The sequence below is a fragment of the Phasianus colchicus genome, chromosome 9 (assembly GCF_987193195.1).
Source record: "Phasianus colchicus chromosome 9, bPhaCol1.hap1.1, whole genome shotgun sequence".
Lineage (NCBI taxonomy): Eukaryota > Metazoa > Chordata > Aves > Galliformes > Phasianidae > Phasianus > Phasianus colchicus.
In genome coordinates, this window is record NC_143444.1 from 28250543 (window position 1) to 28265168 (window position 14626).

General features: G+C 44.0%; 1 long non-coding RNA gene across 1 annotated transcript; it reads right to left on the reverse strand.

Moving 5' to 3' along the window:
- Window positions 1-4093: 4093 nt before the first annotated feature.
- Window positions 4094-10001, reverse strand: LOC149916895 (uncharacterized). Its single transcript, XR_016468980.1, has 3 exons — window positions 9956-10001; window positions 7482-7695; window positions 4094-7054 (listed from the first exon to the last, which is right to left on the reverse strand). It is a non-coding gene; the product is annotated as an uncharacterized LOC149916895 (long non-coding RNA).
- Window positions 10002-14626: the final 4625 nt, after the last annotated feature.

The window sequence follows — 14626 nt, forward strand, 5'->3', positions numbered from 1 at the left end:
ACAGCATATGGCATTGGCTGCACTGAGAATGGTCCTCAGTGAGAAGCAGGCGTGGGATCTGGGTGACCAAAAGGTGCAAGATTTGTCACCTGAGCTGCAGCAGCATCTGGTGTTAGTGAGTGTTTCCTCTCCTCTGTGTGCCACAGGCACTTGAGAGAGATACAGAGCAAATTATTAGCATGGGCCGTGTGCATCATGGTGTCCAGGTTGACTGGTGAAGGTTGTTCGCATTTGCAAAGTCATTCTTTCGTGCGTTGGATCCTTTGAATTATGTCTGATAATAAATAGCCTAGAAAAGATGGAGCTTCTTTATTCCAGACAACAGACTCCATAAATGCATTTCTAAAATAATTCAGTGAGAGATCATCTGTTACACTTGTGTATGATGAGAAGAAAATTGTCCAAAAGTTGTATTCTAATGGAGAAAAAGTAATCCTTGGAAGCAGAGAGAGGGAATCTGCTGGCTAAAAGACCCCAGAAAGCTTGGAGTGTTTCAAAGGCTGTAACTGATACTGAGACTTTTGGGCAAGTGGACAAAGAAATTCCTGAAGGCAGACCTCTCTCAAGCCCTAAAATGCACTATTTTTTTTCAAAATTTTGTGAAGAGACATTTTTAATGTTTTGGTGGAGGAGGTTGTTGGCCTGCCAGGGCTTCAGGAGGTCATTTAACTTCTTCCATTCACAGTTCTAGACTTCATGGTCTTCTATCTTTATTCCTAATGATTTTCTGTCTCAGCTCTGAAATGTCTGGTTCCCATTCCAAAGATTTAATTTGACTTCTCCTGTAAGCAGTTTAACTACGTCCATGTTTTTTCTGCAGCCAGAATTTAGAGGTACTTCAGCTCCTATTCAAGGTAAATCTGATGCTCAGTGTAGCTGTTGAGGCTGAACTCCACTGAATCGAAGTGCATTCTAGCCCTTAGAAGATCAAGTGCGTTGTAACTTTTGTCCTCCTAAAACACAGAAAATAAAATATTTTGTCTCTTATAAAATATGACTAAAATCAGAGCAGGCTCTAACCACTCCACAGGATCCTAAAACCATTCACCTGAGCAGGAGAAGGAAATAAAACCACTATCTTGTGCTGACTTGCCGGGGTCCAGGGCTGGTTTGCAGTGCACCTTTTTATCTGTGTTAGCCGAGTGCCAAGCCTGAGTGCAGATGTGATATGGATGGATATAGTACCCAACGGCTGTCGAGGGCAGTAGAAATGGAGAAAATTTGTGAGTCACAAAGAAACTCTCATCAGGCCCCTTCCTTCACTTACATCACTAACAGGAGTGAAGAGGACCATTTTCGTGATTCTTTTCATCCCACTGGATGAAGCTCTGAATACAGATGATCTCAGTAGGATCAATTACTTCCATACAGCTCCCATGTTCCTGGGCAGCCAGAGTTCATCCATGTCCGTGGATCTTGTTTGATGAACAAGCCTTATTAGACCACAACTGTGTACTTGTTAACAAAAAAGGATCGGAAGATGGGACATGGCTACATTCCTGTACTTACACAGCAGAGCTGGGCTGGGAGATAAACAAACTATTAAATCATGGTGCTGTGCTGTTGCCAGACTGTTATATCTCTCCTTTGAAAATAGCGTCTGCAAGGAAATGACAAATAATTTTCCATATGCAGACCTTACAGACACTCTGAAGTGAGTAACTTGGAGGACGTTCACATTTTCAGTATTCCTATTCTTCCAGAAAACAACATCCAAGTCCCCATGGAGCACAATGAGAGCATCTCACTCCTGGAAATGGTGCTGAGAACTCAGAGAGAGCCGGCTAGTAAATGATGAGTAAAGACCTCGAAACGATGTGTAGAATTCCAGGAGGACGTGGGCTCGCACCTGGATTGCAGCCATATGGAGGTCATGGAGGGAAATAAATCAACGACTAGTGAGCTGGGCTGGCAAACTGGCTGTAATTCCTGCCCCCTTCTCATTGTAGTGGCTCCAGGCCCTGGGACTCCTCTGCTCATCAGTACGACGGCGGAAATGCAAAATCCAGATCGTTACAAAGGAGAGCACTGAAAGAAGGCTCTCAGGAAGAAGTCTGCTGAGCAAAGGGAGTCATCTGCCTTCACAGCTGCAAATGTGTTGTTTAGGACAAGAAAACACCGTGAAAAATAAATAAATACCACCAAATCCTACATGAAGGACTCAGACCATGTGAAGTCACTTCCAGAAAAACATTGTCAAGTGCTGTGCTCACTGAGCACACCGGTCTGTGTGCTGTAATTGCAGGCTGCAGTGGCCTTACCAGCAGTTCCCAGTGCATCTTGGCTGCTGTGGGGCTGGTTGGGGTGTAATGGGGTAGTGGGAGCCCTGCAGGGCAGTCGTTTTAGATGAATATGCTGAGGGCAGAGTCCTGCATAGCTTTCTCAGAAAAGCCATATGACATAAGCCTGCAGGCCTCCGGCTCTGGAAGGAGACTCCATGGTGCTCATCAGCTGTTGGCCCAACTGGATTATTAGTCATGTTTTTCTCCACCTAAGCTTTCCCTAAGTTCTCCCAGATTTCTTTCACCTTTCTTTCACGCTTTTTTGCTTTTGAGGCAAAGTCGTTGCCACCTTTGCCTTCACTGTAGTGGCTGTCATGTGTGAAACACTGCATTTGCACATTGGTGGAACAGTCCTCAGGACAAGGAAAGTTTTGTGCAGTCCCTCTATGATGTGCCCTGACCTCTTCAAAAACTTTCACAGACATGGAAATTTGGGTGGTTTTGACGTATAACTATTGCTGAACACAAACTGTATGATAGGGTTCATCCCAAGCAATAAAACAAGGCTTGGGCTTGTGCCTGTAGACTGAGCTGCAAATTCAGGTTTTACTATAAACCCTGCTGCTTTTTGATTTCTGAATGTCCCTCTAAGGCAGGAGGGCTGTGCACCATCAGTGTCTTTGCCAGCTTCTTGGTGCCTCAGAGAAGGGAACCACTGTGGGAAGATGTGTTGTGCTCCTGTGGTGCTTCCTGAGCTTGGAGAAGAGTGCTTTCACGAGGGATATTCGACAGAAAAGAGGGATATTGGCTCAAAAAGCCATGATTTTCATTTATGGGAACGGCTATAAATTTCTGCAGAGAACATCGACATTTAGAATCTAATTTCACTGAGATAAACCCATCTTGGCAAGGCTTTTTGTCCCTATTTTTAGTAACACCAACAGTCACTATTCGGATTCACGAAGCACTGTCTTAGCATGTTCATCCTCTCTTGATCCTCATTCTTGCAGATGGATCAGACTTTCCTCCTCCCACCCCACATGAAGTCAATGGGTGGGCAAGTAGAACCATGCAGCTGTGCTTTCCTTAAGCCCTCTTTTCTAAAACTTCAGTGAACCATGAGCGTACAGCAGGTACCCAGCACAGAGCTAAGCTCTGTGGTTTGTAGGAAGCAAATGAAAGCTAGGGAGTAAAAAATGGGGCTCTCCCAGTGGGATCAGTCCTGTCAAAGCCAACTTTGGCTTGACCAAGAATACATCCTTGTTAACACTACTTGCAGTAACACCCTTCATCTCACTCATGCTTGCTGGATGAAGGCCTTGGAAGTCTTTCTCCTTGATTTTTTCATTGTGATTCCTGTTTATTGCAGAGAATGCAAACCTTGCCCTCTGTTGTGTCCTCTCCATCAGTACTTCTGCTTCCTTCCCATGTCTTGCCTTGGGCTCCCGCTAAACAAGACCCAGATAGCAAGATGTTCAGGATCACCGTCAACAGAAAAACACTGTGCTCGTTTATTTTATTTACACAGCTGCCATGAATTTTGTTATGCCTAAATCTTCTGTCTCTTCCTCTCTCAGTGAGCTGGGGAGAGAAGAATGGGCTTTTTAGCTTTTCGTGTTTACGTTTATTGCTCTTTAAAATACTTTATGGCCTTTTAACAGAGTGGCACAATAATATTAAAACAACTTTAAAAAAAAAAAAAGTACAAAAAAATGTATTAAAGCATCATAGATGTGGATTTAACACTTCAAGTGCCCCTTCAAAGCGGCACCATGTCCTTGCTTTGAAGTGAAGCAATAAATTCACTTCATACATCTTTATGAGAGGTTTTACTGGAAATGAGAGTACATGTACTAAACAAAATGTCAGCTTATCTATATACAAATATTTGCCTGCAACTTGGATTCAAAACAATGTATTGCATATTGCAATGCAATTTGTATTACATTAGCTAGTAATCATGGCCTGGCCCCACACTTGGTGCTCCATCTGTATTTAAAGTCAGCTTCACTCTGAAAAATAAGCAGTATCAATGGGAAAAGAGTTTGCTCCAGGTTGCACAGTGAGGACATGGGGATAATAGAGAGCCAAGGCCTTTGAGCATCCCCCTGATGCAGCTCTGGCTGCGCAGGGCCAGGAGCATGTAGGAAAAGCTCTGATGGCCTCATCTTGCTGGTGGTTTGAATTATAACAATGCAGACACAACAAGGACAGAGGGACAGGATGCAGGCAAAGCATCCGTCTCAGAGCAAGCACACAGCATAGGAAAGCAAAAGATGGATGCATTGCTTTTAAAATAGCCATGTAGGATGCTTCAGGGTTACACCATGCCCTGAGGAGTCCCAGGTGCCCAGCACCATGGAGGCATGCAGAGATGCTCATTGAGGGAAGCAGCTTGCACCCTCAGCTTGCGTGTTATCCTTCACATTCCCATTGCATTCACAAAGCTCATTCAGGAATGGTGAATTAAGGAGTGGGGAAAGATGATTGTGCCAACATATGTTATTTATATGACGTAAGTCACTGCCATCAGGGCTGCTGCAAAGGAGACAGGCGCTGGGAAGCTGTGGGAGGGTGGAGAGCAAATGGCAATTGTGGCACTTGCAGCGAGCTCCCAGTAGCCCAGAGAGATAAATCTTCTGCAGGCTGCTCCTCCTTGCAGCAACAGCATCCTGCATCCCAGAGCCAGAGCAAAAATGTGTCACTTTAGAAGCTCCCACCCTTCTGCCTGCTCCAACAAACATCCTTTCAGGATCTCCGGTGAATAAGGAACTGTTTGACATACAGCTTCCCTGCGGCCGAGCCCAGCCCTGAGAGCGCCTGCTTGTCTCTCCAGAGCTGTGTAAACACACACAGCACAATCTGGAGCTTTTTTTTTTTTTTCCTCTTGAACAGCAGTAATTGCTTCTTCAAAGGCCAAAACTCCTCATGCCAAGCTCATCAAGCTGTCACTCAAGAGGGGAAGGTTTCAGGATGGGTGCTCCCCATGGTTCCCAGGGCTGGATGGATGCTGTTGTCCATCAGCTGCTGTGTTGGAGCAGGGCATAGCCTCACATCTAAGAACAAGCTTCCTTGCCATGCCAGCTCTCTCTCAGCTGCTCCTTGCCCTTCTTGGAAGGCTTGTTGGCATCACATTGGAGTGCGAGAAGGATGGAGTTTGTATTCTGGTGATGGAGCAGAGCTGAGAGCACTGCTCTTGGCACATTTTCTTATGGAACAGGCTGCCCAGAGAAGCTGTGGGTGCCCCATCCTTGGAGACCTGCAATGCTAGGTTAGACAAGGCTTTGGGCAGCCAGATCCGCTGGGTGCCAATGAACACACAGCAGGAGCTGGAGCTCAATGATCTTTAACATCTATGATTATGATTCCATGGTTCTCTATGAACTTGTGATTTCAGGACCTGTTCCCAGGACAAAGTAAGATTGCATTTAACCAGAATTGGTGTGTACAGAGGTATATCATGGCTAAGCTTTTGGTAGTGCTGATCAGTGGCTGGTCAGTTGTTGGTCAATGCAGCTGAGTGCTATAAATCCAATTCACCTCCCTGAGCATCTGTCCCTCTGGCCAGAATCAAAAGCAATGCAATGACATTGGCCTTGTCTTACCACCTCAGTAATATCCTGATTCAGCTGTACATTTTCTGCTAGAAACCAATTGTCATGTTCAAATTATGCAGAGCGAACACTATCGCACTGCAAGGTAGCAGAAAGGGATTCAATATTGAAGCCAAATCAGTTACAGACTTATTCCATAAACTTCTCACAGTGTCATTGTATTTTTTCCTCCTTTGATGAATAGATTTTCCCGAGTATGACAGATTTATTTTTTTTTGTGGCAGGTATTTTTTCTCTCACTACACTTCATGCCAGTTTTCCATTAAATCTTAAGGAATGAGATGAGGTGAGAAGTAGGTTTGTTTGTAGCTGCAGTTTGATTTAGCTGTGTGTAGTTCATAGTTGAGCACTTTTTTTTTTTTAAACAACACATGGACTCTGTTTCCAAAGCTTTTGTGTGGCTGTTTGGAAATACTGATGTTTTTAGGACAGGGGAGGAAAACTATAGGATCTGCAAATGGCATTAAAAAAAAATTAAAAATTTTTTAAAAGCCTGTTTTAAGCATCACCTTCAAATTGGAGATTTTCTAAAAGATTGTGGAATATTTATATATAGTTAAAAAGGACTTTTTTTTTTGTAGAGTGGAATATATATGCACTACCAAGAGGAATTCCATTCCATGTATAAAGGCAAGCCTTAGGTTTCCTCAAATTTCTTCAGAGATTTCCAAGCCTATAAATGCTGTAAATACGATCAGACATTGCTCTTTATGAATTCTGTTAAACTGACACTTTTTTTTAAAAGGATATGGTCCGTGGTTTATTTTGCTTGACCCATATTCCATATTTAAGGAAATTAAATAGATCTCACGTTTAGTCTCCCAAAATAATACGTGGAGTCCATTAACACGTGTTAAGATTAATGAAAGCTTGGTGGTGAACATATAAATAGCACAGCTGACAGGCTGGTCTGTTAAACTAGAGCTGAGCTCTCTCTGCTATAAAATGTGCAGAGTGGATTCACAGAGATAAGAAGCAATTGCTCTTCAGTTGTTTCTGTGCTGTGGGCTCTCTGGTTATGCAATGGCCAGCAATGTGGTACTCCATCAGTGCAGCCATAGTGCTACAATTCTTATAGGTTCCTGGTGTTTCCCCTTCCAGCTGCAGGAGGAAGCACCAATTCTCTGCCTGCTCACTTGCACAGCAGTGAGCTACAATAATTACATGGCACGGAGCCACTTGTGGTGGGTAGTGCTCACCAACATAGTGCACAATGTACTAAGGTAAGGGGAAAAAAAAAAAAAAAGATAAATCTTAAGCTTTTGAATGTCCCAAGCCAGGTACTTCTATCCTGTTATTCATTATCTATTCCATTTGCCCTTATTATTATACTTCCTAATTTCTTTTACCCTCTCAGGTGGCAGCTGTCCATGCTTACCTCCACTGATGTCTATGGAGCCATGATGCAACACCATGGTTCTCTGATGGCAAATTCATTACCCATTGGCTTATGCCTGCTTTTGAAAGCACAAATTGCATCCAAATCTGCCCCTTTGCTTTTCTTTTTCTTTGCTGTATAACAAAAAGTATAGCATCGTCAAGCAAGTTTGTGCTTAAATAAGTGCTACAAGCATTACGAGGGCACTGAAGGTTGCTGAAGGCACCTCTTATCACTAATCTCTTATCACCAATCTCTTTGCATCACCTGGGGAAGGCTTGCAGGTGTTTTGCATCCTCATTGCTGCTCTCTCCATCCCCACAAGGAACCTCCCTCCTTCTCCTGGAGGCAGTGAGTTTCTATTGCTCACAGACAGGCTTGCTTGCAGTACAGAGGTGGTGGTGGGGAAGCTGAGGCCAAAGTTTTGATTGAATATCCAGATAAGATCTCAAACTGGAACCTCCTTCCCATTAGGAAGCTGCTACAAAGATTAAAACCTTAAATGTGATCTCACATGAGGTCAGAGAATTGATTCCACTCCCCTTCAAAAATAAAAATCACATCCCGCAGAGAAATAGACATGATGTGGGAGCTTTCTATAGAAAATATCAACAGACCTCAGGCATGTGTACCCCCTGCAAAGGTGGCATTCATCAAAAAAATCATTTTCTTTACCACCAGACCTCATCCCAATTAAACCTGGAGATTTTTTTTTTTCCATTAGCCTTTACCAGAAAGCATCAAACAGCAGTTCCAAACTCCACTGACATCATAGGGATGCTTTCCAAGGGCTAATGGGCTTTGGGATCAGGCTGCTGGGTTTTATTCCAAGCTTTCACAACAGTGAGCTTAAGCTGGGCTGAGAAGATTTTCCTACATTACCTTCATCTGGGACATAATTCCTCCCCCATGCAGTGGGCCTGAAGAGAAGCCTCTATAAATCCTGTTGACCACTTGGAAGGGCATGGGATTATCAGCACAGTCGAAAGAGGGATGCCCATACCAATAATTTTGCTTCTCTAGCTGAGATGAGGAGACAGGGTTGCCCAAATAGAGCTGATAGATTTGCAATGGATGGAGCAGGGAGAGCCCACAGAGGGTCCACACTCTGCTCAGAAGCTTTGCTGGGCTGCATCAAAGAGGCTGTGCAAGAAGGGTGGCTCTGAATATTTCTGTGCCTTTCTTTTGGTGGTATTCATCCATCCAGAGTTAGACATTAATTAATCTCTGCCTAATTGACCAGAAGACCTCAGATCCACGGTATGTGAATATGCTCCTAATTAGCTCACTTCAGGTTACACATTGGTTTTCTGCCTCTTGCCTTTTGGAGCTGTGGAGCAGCTTGTTTTTGAGTAGAACATAAAAGAGAGAAGGGCGGGGGGAGGGTGTTAGTTACAGCCATAAGTTTTACAGTTAATTGGAAACCACATTAAATGGCAACATCAGTTTATAGATCAACTCTGCAACTTCTTGGTCGTTAAAGCAGTGGTGGTAGGTTATTGTGTTGTAGCCTTGTAAAATATGGGCACTGTATTTGCTGGGGGAGAGCTTAAAAAGAACAGTAAAATCTGCAGTGTCTTTGATTTCTTGTTTTGCAGTATGGTACAATCTGCGTGTGCGTCTTTCTGGGGTGTGAGCATTTTCAAGGCTCCATAGGGCAAATATGATGGGTAATTCTGATCTAAGGAGTCCTCTGGAGATATGGGATTGACCCTATGTCGCTCCTTGCCTGCTCCATCCAAGCAGGATGCAGCCAGACCACATCTTATTTGCAGTGCCTCCAGGAACAGTAAGTACCAGTGCCACCCCATACATCAGCTGTGTCTGTTCTCATAGAATCTTTAAGGCTGGAAAAGACCACTAAGATCATCTAGTCCAACAAACAACCCATTCCCATCATGCCCATTAAATCACATCCCCCAGTGCAAAGTTCACCCTTTTCTTGAACATCTCCAGGACCCTCCATCAGGACCTGCAGAGCCACAGAGCATCATGTGCCTCTCAAGGCTCAGCCAGGCACAAGGACAAGATTCAAGTGCAAAAATCAAACCCAGAAGCAATACAGAGTGGAATCTCTTCCCAGACAGTGCCTAATCTTTGCCTGTCTTCTGAAAATAAGCATTTATTTTGGACTGTGAGGAGCTTCTTTTGAAGGTTTGGCCCCGCTGGAGGTGCTGAGCTTGTTGGAAAATTCCAGCCATGATATGCTGCCCAATGACCAATGCATTTTGCATTGATGTTTTCCTTCCTAATCAGAGAGAGATATGTGGGACTGGTGTGATGCTTGCAGGAAGTTTGCATTAATCCTATTAATTAGGATTAATAACAGCTCTTCAGGCTACATGTGTCATGAAGCCTCTTCTAACTGAGAAGCAAGAAGCATTGCTTCACTATGGGGCTGGATGGTCACAAAGCTTTTCTTTAAAAAAAATGGGAGTAGACAAATGGAAATTCTTTCAGAAATATGATAATGAATATTGGGAAGCTAATTGTACAAGCTGAAATGTTCTATGCAATGCTACTGCTCATCATGCTTCACAGCATCTTCCTGGATACAACTGCACCCACTTTGTGGAGGACAGCAACGAGATGGGATGAAGCCCATGGCTGACATGAGTGCATAATCAATGAAAATTATATAAAGGAATATTATATAATCAAATAATATTAAGATGTTATAATAATGAAATAAGCAAGAGAGGTAGGCACAGAGAGACAAAGAGAAGAAATAGGATGCTTACCCATGTTGTGGGCTCACTCAGGAAACTCCAGTGGGGTTGATCTTCTGAAGAGAGAGAGATCCTTCCCCACTGGTGGTCAGCTCTTAAATGGGTCTAGGAGAGGTGGAGCCAGGCTCCACCCCTTCCTGCAGCACAGGTGAATTGCTTTCACCTGTGCTCCCTGGGCTGACTCATTGCTCACCTCAGGTGATCAATCAGAGGTTCAGGCTGTGACTCAGCAGTTCCCATACTGTGAGCCATGGTTGCAGTGGTGCAGGTGCAGAAAGGAAGGTAGACACAACCCCCTGTGGTTGGTTGTAGATGAAGGCCTTACTGTGGATGGCTGTGGGGATGCTGATTGCCTTCTTTCCTCCCTTAAAGCCCTGGTTGAATTCTTAGTGCCAGAAGAGTTGATCTGCATGAAGTTCAGTTGGGTGGTGATGGCAATCACCAGAACAAGGCTATTAGACTTCATTTGTTGAGTTGATGGGATTGACCTTTCCACTTACTTTCTCAGAGATGGAAAAACATCAACACTCTGGGCATGTTATGGGCTGTTCCTGCAGGGCTCACGAGGCCACACGTGAGACCTCACTGCACTCTTAGCTTGAAAGCCAGAAGAGCAGCAGAGAGCTTTCAAGGATGTGTGAAGGGCCTCTTCTGTCTCTTTCCTGTGAACAGCAAGAGGGTCTATTGCCTGTTTTTCAGACAGTGCTATAGTCTTGTGAATGCTAAATCCACTTAAAAAATAGCATAAAGACAATTAGGCAAGAGTTATCAAACACGTCATAGACCTGTTTCGTTTATTTGGTTACTTCCTAATGGTGAGGGCTGTAAAGGCTCTTAGTAACTTGGCCTTGGAGTGGCATAGCTTGCTACTCATTTTATTCTATTCATTTTATTCTATTCTAGGGGAGCTCTTCTTGTTTAAAGGGAGCATAAAGACAATCTCTTCCACCAGGCTGATCCCACTTTTGACACGTGAAAGTGCTCTACTCACCCCTATGCTGATGCAAGAGCAACTACTGGTTTCTATAAGATGTCATGACCAGATCGTGGTCCTGGGGAACCTCATGGTGTGGCATGTTGTTAGTGCTTTGATACTGAGCAGGAGACCACTGGGGGCCTTCTGTCCAGGGATAGAGATGAAAGATGAGGCTTATCTCATCCAGGCAAGGGGTATAAGCCAATGTGTACTGTGCTCTCCTGCTGCAAGGAAACTCATTCATGAACTGGAGACAAAAAGCTCAGTATCTCTTTGATAACAAATGCTTAGAACTGCCTGGATGGTTGAATTTTGTCATTATTTTGATGTTATTCTCTTTACTGCCCCATTTTTAAAAATGAAGACTTTGTCAGGAAAATGTAACACACCCCTGAAAGGACATTATTCTTATTATAAAATTTCCTATGTCCCCAACTAGAAATTCAAATCGGAGATAAAATCTGACACATCCTCACCAGTTGTTTCTTTGGTGAAAGGAAGAGAGGGGTCATTCAGCTCTGGGTCTGACGCACAGGATACCACTTGTGCCGTCATCCCTGATAACTTCAACTTGAACTTGTCCACTTTTGTAAATGAGGCTGTTTTATAGCCTTGCAGGAAAGACTTGGAGCTTTTTATGCTGCTCTGTGTGATGACAATCTGCCCTGTTGTAATGGTGTTTAGCACCAGGGACCAACTTGATGAGGTGTGAGATATCCTTGGTGTGCTCAGAGCACATTTCAGGCGTGGCATCATATGATAGAAGGAGTCCAATGGGCCTGGGTAGAAATCTGTAGTTAGTCCTGATCTCTCCTATTGAAAAAGTCCTTCTAAATCCTTAAAGAAAGCTGAGAAGTCAGGCGCTCGATTTTTCTTTCCCATTAAAATCATCATAAATTTAAACAAAGCAAAACAACCACCCTATATACAACAATTGCTACTAAAGTCTGAGGGAGAGCTGTCCAAGCCCCAGTTTCTTGGGATTTTCATGTGGTTCCTCCAACAGATTCAGCTATACTCAGACTATTTATGTCTCCTCACAGCTCAGTGATAAAATGTAGGCCTGTGGCCATCAGCAGCAGAAGTTCCTGCAAAGAAGAAAGCAGAAATTAGCATGGATAATCCAAACCACACTGCCAAATTGAATGGCTGGTTGTGAGCCCAGCCTGGATCTGGATTGCAGGCAGGGCCATCCATCACTGGAACTGGGTTGCCTGGTCCACCAGCAGGTTTATTACAATAAAAGACAGTGATGTCTTCCCTTTACACTGACACAGCCGTGGCAAGGGTGATATTATATGCAGCCATCATCTGGTAGTGTCCCGAATGAAGAAATCAAATTTCCTCCCAACCTCCAGCCCATGTCTCATGGCACACATGAGGATCTCTCACTTCTGCCAGCTCAGTGGAGTTTGAGCAATGCATGACTGCAGGATTTCAGAGGTTAAGGCCATTTATAGATGCTGGCTCCAACAAAGCCTTTTGTATTAGTCAGAGAAGAAAAGCATTATTCTCACCAGCCACTCCAATTTCTGTTTGTTTGTTTGTTTTTAATGTTGTATGTAACATGTAATTTCACATTGCACCACTGCCAAACAAAGCTCTTTCAACCTTTGTTTACAGAAGATGTGCTTGGCTGGATTTGTGAGCCTTCAGATGACAGAGGAGAAAAATAGTTGAGACAACTGGAAAAGGCAGAAATTAGTTTTCATTCTTAAGGTGACCCAGAGGACTCAGGGCCCTTTTGTATCTAATGTTGCTGCACTGGGACCATTCCAAAGCTGCATTTTGGAGCAGAAATGAACTGCTTGGTTGAGGCAGGGCGGTACTGATGTTCAGGAACCATGAATGGGATAGGAATAGAGAGCAGTGAGTAATACCAAAAGAGGCATCTCATGACCCATAGCTCCTCCAACTAGGTGTGCTGGGTGCCGATTCATGCATGACACTTCTGCAAAAGCTGTGGAGTACAGACATGCATCCACTGAAATTAGGATCACAGCACCAAACATCCTGCCTTGCACACTTTTCTTGCCCATCTCAACACAGCGAGTCCTTCTACAGCTGAAATGTGCTTGTGTTTGTAATTGTTTGGGTTTCTTAAAGGATGCACCAGCACACAGACTGCCTGTGAGCAGCCTGATAGGTTGCACGCCTGCTGCTGCAGAGCCAGGAGCTTGGCACTTACATTTTGGGACCATACTTGGTGGTTAACAACAGAAGACATTGTCCAGCACTCCATCCCTTTGCACCACTGTTGCATATGTAGCGAGAGCCTGTCAGCTTGGATATTCTGTGCACTTACTTTACAGGGAAATTGTGTTCTGAATTGTATGAGTGAGGAGAAAAATCATCTTTACGTTCCTGCCAGGATTCTACATCTTAGCTCCTTCTTTTGACTCCATTTTTTTTCCCGTCTTTCATTTGCCCCTTTCAAACAGGGTCATTTGATACTGGTATGTGTGTCTTGTATCGGAAAGATTAATTGTTCAGAAATGTTCTGTTTATAATAAAACTCCCTTAGAGTACTTGGGCTATATCAAGAGGGCTTAGAGTTGGCACAGATCAGTTATTCCCACTTTTGAGGGCTATTTATAGCACCAGAGCAATACAAAGGGAGCCCATAACACCTCTGTACTTAGTATTCATTACATACGTGCTTGTTATATAGGTATGCATGAGGTAAAGACAGAGATAGATTTGCTCAGCACAAAGCTGTGCTGAAGAAGCAAAAATTCCATCCCCAGAGTCTAACAGCAAAGGCAAATAGGGTCTAGCAGTGAAATCACAGATTATGATCACAGCTAAATGGCTTCTTTGAGCAAGGAGATGAGTTGGCGTATTTGCCCTGGGACAGACAGGCATGACATTATAAATAAAGAGGCACGAGCCAGATGCCAAGGATGTGAGCCAAAGCTGATAAAAGTGAGTGGGAGTATTCAATGTCAATAGGTTCAGAGCAGGTCTGCCATGCTGAGAGCTGTCCAAAAGGAGCTGCTGCAGCTGGGCATCCCCCATCTGCCCTGCACGGTGCTGTGGTATCAATGCCACAAGGTTTGGATACCTCACTCCTTGCCCTTAGCATCCCTCACTATCCCCATAAGGCAGCACTGCCATGTCTGCTAACAGATAGCACAGATGTAGCAGGACAGCTTCTTAAATCACCTCCATCTCTAATGCAAAGACAGTTGGATTAGCAGCAGTTCCAAATGCCTGGGGGCTCCAGAAGGAACCTGTCTGTTAGAACCATTTCTGCTCAGTGTGGCTGGGAGAAAGGAAGGCAGTGAGTTCATGATATTTGTGCTTCTGCTGTAAGCCCTAATTGTACATCATGAATATACAATGATCACTTCTCAAAGTGTAAACCAGACCACGCCCAGCAAAGGCATAAAAATACTCTTTGGCACTCATCAGGTGGCAGATTAAATTAACCAGACCCAGCCTGAAATCCAGTTGCCTCCACCCAGTTGCTCCACAGCAAGCTGGTGAGATATTAGATAAATTTATTTCAGAAATAAATTAATTCTCATTAGGGATTTTCTAACAAGTTCCTTCCATTAGAAAGACACACAGGAGCTCTCTTTGTTAAAGACTGCAGCTCTTGTCTTGTGGGAATAGGTGGCGTTCCTTTCCTTACTCATCTGTGGAGGTTTCCAGCCAAGAACAGGGACACAACTAGCCAAAGAGAGGAGTCCACCCAGCTGAAC